Genomic DNA, 9547 nt, shown 5'->3' with positions numbered 1-9547 from the left:
TAAAGCTGAAATGAGCTGTTTTAAAAACTATATATAAAAAACTGAAATGGAAAAATTTAGTCTTTTGTCAATGTAGAATATGCAAGAAGCAAAGCATAACCATTGAAATATGGGTAAACAAAAATATAGACAACCATGCACTTAGAGTCTAAGTCTAAGGCTTAGCAAACCAAATACGGCTCGCACAAAATAATGCAAAATGACGCCATATGACCATGGATTTTTACGAAGACCTTTATCGTATATGAATTACGCTCCTTTATGAGTTTTATATCTAAACTTCAATAGAATGATACACTTTGCACATTATCTAAATAAATTTCAAAAAATGTTCAAAATCATATCTATCATACATTATTTCTTATCCAGTAAAGTGACATTATTTTGTGGTTCACGTAAGCTACACCGAACTATATAAACAAACTTCTTTTGCCACGATCGTTAATCATATGTATTTATCTTAAAAGTATCTTCACAGTCAACGCCTACAGGATGTAAAATACACATTTTCGTTTATCATTGTCATTTCACCAAGAGGTTGGCCGGGAAAGCTCCCATGATACTCTATTTTCACCAGCGTTACCCCATTCCACGGGCAATTAAAAGTAATGAACTCGTTAATACACTTGATTAAATGTTTTCAATTAATTTAAATGGATCATTTTATCATCCTCTGTTTGCCTTGCAGGGCAGCAGTAGGATGATGAAAAAAGGTCTTGGTTTTATTTATGTCCTGACCCTCCAATACCGTGCCCTATCTCGTTCACACTTGAAACCGACCGGATCCAGCATCTCGAAATCGATAGGCTTAAGGGGAGGCTAGGTAGGTTGACCAAATTCGAGGCATTCCCGAAACACGCCCGTCCCTCCACATCAATGCAGTTCACGTCATCGCCAATGGGTGCGATGCAAATGCATTGCGATACATTTCCAAACCTTGGTGCTTTCCGATACGGTGTGCAGGTATCCGAAAAATCGTAAATATGACAAAGTATCCATATTTCTTTGTCGATCGATTTCACTCACCATGCCGAGGGAAGTAGGGAGAAGTGCGGGAAAAAGAGACAGTGAGGTAAGCAAAAGATTGAAGCGACAAGATAGCCACCCCTTAAGCGGGATAGTCGGGTTGGGAAGCGAAGCGATGATCGATTTGAATGCGTTTGGGGATTGAATTTCCGTCTTCATGGAACCGATCGAAGATCTGCATCTTGCTGGTGATCTGCCCAGGTTGCAAGTCGCTGTCATCGCACCATGTGGCGGTACGCATGCGAAACATTCCGATGGAGGGTCATTAATCGGGAGGTGACCATTTCCCATTTAACATTAAAATAGAGTACATATGAATGCAAATTCTTGCACTGCAGATTTATCTCTTGTGCGGGCTCTATAGATCCATTTTCCGATACGTCCGATTGATGGCTGGCTGAGTCGTAAAGACAACAGCAAGTCGCAGGATCGTGCAAACTCTTGCACCAGTATATATGTGTTGAAAGTTACGCAGGGGAACCACCGGTCGCATAATTCAGATATACAGTGTGTAATACACTGTATAGTATACGTAGTGTAGTACGAAATAAACATGGGATTTGTACAACTATGCAAGACCGAAGAGCATTACAGGTTAACAAAATAAGTAAAAAAAGAATAAATTCAAAATTATATAAGTACAATTACAATACGTAAGGTATTAGTTGCAAAAGAAACGAGGTAATGTAATTCACTCGTGCATATGTTTTGCCGAGTAAACCACTGTAGATTCCAGCATTCGGATATTGGAACAAAGCCAAGTTGTATATGGAAGGCAGTTTTATTGTTGACTTCATTGTTTAGGTTTGCATAAATTTTCATTGATCTATGTGTCTATCAACGCCAGCATGATTTTTGATGTCCCTGGTAGGAAAGTCTGTCCAAATGCAGAATGCGACCCACACTCTATATCCCATTCTGTCTACCGTGACACCTTGGTGATGGTCATTTGAATGCCCAGCATCGGAATGGAATTTATCTGATTTATCACCTGCTGAAGATTGGACTATGCCTACATTCCTAAAGCCGGGCGCGCAAAACAGCGATAAATATCACTGGTACACCCTTGTCTGAATCCCTTCAGGCTAAAATATGCGTCACAGGAAGGAAAATACTACTCTTATGTGTACCATACTGGCCGTCGGCTCACATGAAGTAATGGTAGCTTCTTAACGCTGTTTGCCTAGTGTCGTCTGATTGACAATCTTTCTGCAATCGAAACAGAAGATACTGTTTTTGTTGATATGCAAAACATACGCTTTCCTTTGTTAGCTAATGCAATAGTTTGGCCTATTTATTCCGCAATCCTGAAAAAGTTTGGAATCATCGTATGAATGTATTTGAAAGTTTTCCTGAATATTTTAAGATTATGTTAAAGCACTTTTACACTTGGCTATACCATACTTCCTCATTCTACTGATCTACTGCTGACAGTTACCATAAGATCATGCACAGATGCTTAAGACGCCCAGTGAAATCTCTCTTTGTTTTTTTCCCTAAAAAAGTTGTCAGGAAATAACTTCGATTTCGGCAGCTTTTGCTTTCCCTGCGTAACATGGAATCTATCTGCGTTTGTTAATTTGAAACGGCAGCAACAGTTTTGCTATAGTTTCTACTTTTAGAGTTATACCAACTCGTTATCCTTTTTGAAATTTATCTCCTGTTTTGATTGCTCTGAATTTGTTCAATGAGGATTGCTCAAGGTGAAACGGTCACGTAAGCGTAAAACACACTCTAAGATGTGGAAGTGACCGCACGAATCGCTAGTTTTCCCGGTATTACGGACGGCTCACCACAGATCTATCATTAGGTACCATTAACTCTCCTTGGAGCTGTTCCACTACGTACTAGTGGTATATAATGCCATTTAATAAGAAGAATAAAGAAGAAGAATCGCTCAAATCTTACATTAGCTGTTTTGAAGTTACTACGTGGCAATGTTTTGTACAATAAACAATCTTATTCAATTGCGTAAAACTAATTATGAAACACTGGTCTGATAGTTAACAGAAAGCTGCGGGGAGTACTAGTATGGCTACATAATGCCATAAAGCATTTAATGACCACTGTTTTTAACCTTAACTAAAAACGTTCCTCAATTATTAATTTCATTAAGGGCTAACTTTTTTTAATCGTTCACATTGTTATGGGGATTTGTCTGTTCATCTTGGACCTAACGGGAGCGAAAGGTTCACTACGCCAATAAAGTATATTGGTATCTACCCGATTGACACGCCATGGCGTAGAATAGCTACAAAGAGTAAACTTCTGATTTGTCCTAGCGCGTTTGTGCTAACGAACAGCTTGGTGAACGATTGTGCCTTGCGGCAGTGGTTTGCCGTATGGACGACGGAAGTGCAGATTGTCAGTATAATGACACCCTGCCCATGTTTGTGGTGCGATAACTTCCCATCGCTGTCGGTTTAGTACAAACAACTGCAATTAATAAGTACGGCACTAGCGATCAGCACTCCGTTCGCTGATTTCATTTCATTTCTTATTAAATGAGTGTTTTTGCTGATGTACCTTACCCAGCAACTCTGTATGTGAGTTTAATTTTATATCCATAATGTTTCCTTTGGGATGTGAACTACGAGTAATAGCGAACAAAAAAATCAAGCAAAAACGGGTCTTTTAAGAAACCCAGGCATTACAATGACAACAAAATAAACAAAACTGACAAACCAAATTTTAAAGATCCAACATTTTAAAGATCCATTTTTATCCAATTTTAAAAATACCTTACACAAAAAAACGCAAAAAATTACCCAACCTTTCAAGTTGACACAATGAAATAGAACAAGACATCAGTATGCGCAAAGTGTCGTTGGGACGCAACAATTCCTCAAGGTGCGATCGTTAGATGATATTGTTCGAAATATGTTCCTCCTCAAGCTCGTTTCATTTCTATCGCCGTCAGGTTACCGTGGAAAGGAGCAAGATTTTTGACAATCGAATCTCGAGCGTTCAGCAGACGTTCGGGTGTCGAATATGAAGCAGTTAAACGTCTTCTGCCGAGGAATGTTTGAAACAATTATTTTGTTTATTTTACCGCTCTTTTCGCGGAGTACGAATGCGACTGTGACAGCGCTCAAGCGCGTACATTCCCTTCGCAGCACCACAAACTCGGCCTGATTCGTTTTACTTCAAAATGGGCGCAAAGTATTTTAATTTATGAGACTTTTGTGGTTCATATTTCAAACACTGCTCGGCGGGCAAGAATGCACGATGAATGAAGGTGTCGAACCGGGCCCAGATCGAGCGCTCTTGGTGCCAAGAATGCCCATCCGCGCGAAGTTGGACAGAGTTCGTCCGTCCTTTAGCGAGTAGGAATTTTGCTCTCCTCTATGACACTGACAAGACAGTGTCAAGGGCGGCAAGAAAAGAAAAGCATGAAAAATGTGTCTTAGGAGACGACGGTTCTGGAGATGCCGATGAATAATTAATGAGCGGCCGCCATAAGAAATGGAACATTACCTTTCCCCGATCGGAGCGCGCGAGTCGAAGAAGAATTCATAAAATGCGCAAGTGCAAGGAAATCCTGGTCGTGCCCTCCGGAAAGGGGCAAAGTGTGGCTCTCTGGGTAGAAAAAAGAAGACTCACCGACGGACAGCGGCTTTGGTGGGCTCCGCTCAACTTTAGCTGTTTAGTTTGCCGGTGTTCGTTTCTGGTGTCATGAATACTAATTTCGAAATGCTCTTAACCGACTGCGCGCTTTTGGCCTCCCGCGACAGACTCTCCTATCGCTATCGATGGTGATCGAATTTTGACCGTCGAAGCCCGATTTTCCTGGTTGTGGTTAGGTCTAATCAAATCGATACTTTAGTCAATTTGTTTAAAGTGGAGCAAAATCACAAAACCGCCTGGGCCTTGAAAAAGGTGACCAGCCGCGCTTGAAATTTGTTTTAATATTTATCAACATTTATACTACGCGATCATCAGAGATGGAATAAAATAATCATAAATTTTTGCTTCATTTCTATCACCGTTCATTCGGGACAATCTTTCCGGTCAGGTCTAATTTTTTTGGTGTCGGTAGCACAACATTGTCAAAATTTTGTCAGTTTAAATATATATTAAAAAAACAAGTCTGGTTTTGACATGGATATTTTGATTGAAAATAATGGTATTGCTAAAAAGTAAAAATGGATTTGATCACAGCTCACTGAAAAAATGGCTAGTGCGTTTTGTTTCTAATTATTGCAAATGAATAAGTTTTTCTTTCTTTCAAGAAGTATTAATAACAACAATAAATAAATTAAAAAGTTTAGTGGGGCCAAAGATAACGTCGTGGATTCAAGTCCTCCTCCTCAGTACATACGATCGATGTACACATATGATATGCAAAATTGTACAAAAATACATATGAATAGCTTTAATGAACTAAAAACTAATAATGTTTTTGGTTCTTGGAGGATTAAATCGCAACATAACGACAATTACTTTGTTTATTCCCGTGCAAGTGCAACGAGTATAATTTTAGTATGATTTTAGTCCGAAGCATATTAATTTATGTGAAAAAAATGAAGTGATAAGATAATATTCTACTCATTTGGGAAACTGTCACAGTATTGTTGCTATCCATAATGAAAAACCAAGCCATTTTATCGTGGCAGGAGAAAACGAAGTGCCCAAAATGCCACCTTTGGGTGTAAATAAGCGGCACTGCTCTTTTCGGTCCCATGTTGCTCCGAGCCGTTTTTCTTTATGCAGTTTAGTTGCAGCCGATGCAAGCAGTGTTTCCCTCAAACTTGCGCGTTCCTCCCAGCGGCCCCGCAAGGACTGACATGTCGATTTTGCCGCATAATAAGGTGGTTATTAATTTGGAGCAATTTGTCTCCATCAATCGAAAGTGTGCACCGTGCCGAGTAGTTTTCTGACCATTTGCTATCCAGGACTGATTCGTTTCCGACGCTACGTTGCGAGCCGCACTTCGTCATCGCAATTGATCGGCTTTCCTTTCGTGGCGGGCGGGTTTTTTTTTATTTTATTTTTGTCTCCTGGCTGGGTCTTCGTGGACTCCCGCGAGGAGTGGACTGGCGGGCACTGGTTGTTCTTTTTACGGCAAGACAAAAAATCGAGCAATGATCCGCGATCGGACGAGTGGTCGATCGATCGAATCGATCTTCCACCGAACCAATCAATCGTCAGGTTTCTCCATCGAGCCTGAGTGTACGGAGACACACATTACGAAATTGCCGCGGCGCGGGCTACGTTGAAACGGGACCAATCAACATGATGCCAACGGAGGTGCCAGTAGCATAAGTGGAAAATCATTTTTTATCAATTTAATCACGTAATTGAAATCATCTTGATGAGGTTCGATGCGTTTGTTTCTCTAGCCGTTTGCAGCTTCGAAGTGGCTTTACGAGAAGAAGTTGGGTCATAGCGAGCTCTTCCTTTTGTTTTCGTGCCATTTATTTGCAGGCCACCGAATGCTTTTCGAAGATGTTCCAGAAAACCAGCTCCTGCGGAACTGTTTGCGTGATCTCAATGCAGATCGCATATTGATATGGTCGAAATCGCTTCTGCGCACCCTGAAGATGATGATAAATTGATGCACTCGTCGGACTGCATTCCGAAACCGTGTCGAAACTGTTGAAACGCTGACTACAGAAATCGGCTTGATACAGGTTTTTGACTTGGCTACCTTTTTCGCCCAGATCGGCAACCACTTCGCAGCCTGTCCATGTTTCTCAAAATCCCAAAAGCCATGTACCATGTTGTTTGATCAAATAAATGATCAACAACCTGAAATAATTTAGTTCTGTCCAGGTTTGCGACCAAAGAATCGTTCCGTGGCTGGAAATTAATTATACCTTGGCTGCTGACGAGTTTTACGTCGGCTCTTCTTTCGTTTCCTCCCATAATGTATCAGTGCCAATCCTTGAACGGCATTATTGCAACGTCTTTGAATCGCAAACAGGTTTCGCTGACTTATTAAAAATAAGTAGGTGACGAGAATTAACACGTTCAATCAGTATGAAGCAGTTAAAACAAAAAAAATACAGAAAAAAATTATTTTCAAAATCATACTAAAACTTTTGAGAATGATACATCATTTGTTTTTATCATAGTACCTTCTATTTAATACAATTTCTGCATTCAACGGATTCCGATTGGTTCCAAACGTGTTTTGAATGCGATATGATCATGAATGATCAAATATTAGATTGAAACTTAAAATGTTGATATTAATGAAAAAGAAAGGCTTGTTTTTATTAGCTTCTAGTAATGTGAAACAGTCTAAAGATTTAGGAGAAGCTAAGGCACCACATGGAAAGCAGTTCCACGCAGACGCGACCTGCTCTTTTTCGGCGATCTGTTGAAGTATCGATAAGTGCCGCCACCATTGTTTACACAGTAAACATACAAATTGATTTTTTATGCAAATAAAAACTGGTACACTGCTGGTTTGCGTGCATCGGGTGCGGACGCCGCCTCGCGACCGAACCCTGATTACAAGCTATACGATCATTTCCTGACACAGTGCCACGGGCTATAGGCTCGGGATGCGGAGTTACCGCTTTAAGTTAACAAAATAACACACGCACAGGACAGGGGATATTATTTCACGTATAATTAATTTCTCCTCCTGCTCACGTTACAGCCGATCATGTGATGAGCAGATACAGGCAGCGATAATGATAATGAAGGGGTCGTATGGCTTTTTTCCCCTACTTGGGCTCAATTTTCGCAATCCCAAAAGCAGATGATGCCAGCGAGGAGAAATTTGAAGTTTAAATTATTTTACGCAAAATGACAACGTTATTTGCTGCTGCAAGTCTCTCTCGCACCAACCGTCGAACGTGTGCACACTTTGCGGCTGTGCATTCTGAAGCTCATGTCCTGTTCGCAAATGTACCCTGGCCGGCAGAAGTGCATTCCAGGGCATTGTGTAGGAATGTTCGGCCAGAGAAATCTTGGAAAAAGAAACATTTTAAAATATATTTACATAATCGGCTTTTACGATGGCTATTCAATGTGTTTAATTTCAGAATACAGTAATAAAACTGCAATGAGCTTCTTAATTGAATGCATGCCGGAAAAATTTACCTACAGTTTAATCGATTTGCTACAGTTTTGTCCAGTCGTTAAAACCATCGATCCAACTGCAAACGGTCTGAGTCTCGTTTCGATTCCCTCTTTTACGGCTTCTGTTCCCTTTTGCTGCGCACAACGGAAGAGCACTTCGATGCCCGAAATTCCTCCTCAATCAAAGCCATTCGTTTCATTAGCCAGGACACTTTAAGGCCGCAAGTAACACACTCCCTGCAAGGTGGGATAAATTTATCAAATTTATTACCCAATTTAAGGAAACCACACCTTCCGAAAGACCCGGCTGTGTGTGGCGGCGGAAAGGATGCGCAATGAGCGTATAGACGGATGCAACATTCATGAGTTTAATCAAGAGCGCTTTCATTTCGCATCGGGAATAACGATTCCGATATTACCGTCAACTTTGCTGCACATTGGGAAGATCGGATATTAATTCATGACCATTAATAGTATGATTTTTTCTGCATGCAAAATAATGCTTTCGCGAAAACGGCCTTTCTGATAAAAAGCCGAAGGACACTGATTAACTTAAATCATGTGCTGTTTCATGAAGTACTCGATGGATTATTTTAATAAGTGACGGAACGATGATACACATATGTACATTATAAGATATGAGTAGCTTTATCACCCTATAGTTTCCCGCTAACCTATATGATACTAGCATTCTGGTACTGGTATTGTGCACTCATTCATTAGTGGGTTGTTGGTAAGGAACTTACCGGTATAAACTAAAAAAAGTGCTTAAATCTCCGACAAATCGATCAATTTTTCCTTTTAAGCAAGCCGTATACGTTACATTAATCTGTACAAATGTTTGACGTCTACAGCTTTTCCTTAGCTCTTTGCAACATCCCTCGAGATATTCGGGATATCTGGAGGGATGTTTGACAGACGATGGGTACGAGAGAACAAAGGAAATCTGAAGACGTCAAAGATCTGCACAGATTAATATGTGACGTCTACGGGCTGCTTTATTCCCTTCAATAATCCAACTGTTTTAAACTGAAACCAACGACGCAAATGATACGCCCAAAGCCATCAGTTTTTTTCAACGGTAACGTAACAGAAAAAAGGGGAAACAAAAGGGATGAATTGAAAACTTTAAGAAAATCTAATTTCAGCGAGATTTGTTTAACAAATTCTGATCATTCCTCAGCTCAGGCGAAACAAGATGGAATGTGCACGCGTGACCCAAAGAATCGCAAAAACTTCGCAGATTTCCCAAAGGAGGCGGTTGATCGTCGATGGTTGGGGGTAATGCGTGGAACGAGTGAGATAACATGTTATCATTTGTGCACGGCAGGTAAGTAAGCCGCCTTAATCGTGCGTGTCGCCCAGAATGCTAATGACGCATGCACCACCCTGCATAAGATGGGCTTTGGGCTAAATCCCGAAGTCGCTACTCGACTATCGGCGTACTACAAAAGGCTGCTTGGCACGAGCAACAACCTGGGTGTCG

This window comes from Anopheles ziemanni, chromosome 3 (genome assembly GCF_943734765.1).
Source record: "Anopheles ziemanni chromosome 3, idAnoZiCoDA_A2_x.2, whole genome shotgun sequence".
NCBI lineage: Eukaryota > Metazoa > Arthropoda > Insecta > Diptera > Culicidae > Anopheles > Anopheles ziemanni.
This window is presented reverse-complemented; position numbering follows the sequence as displayed.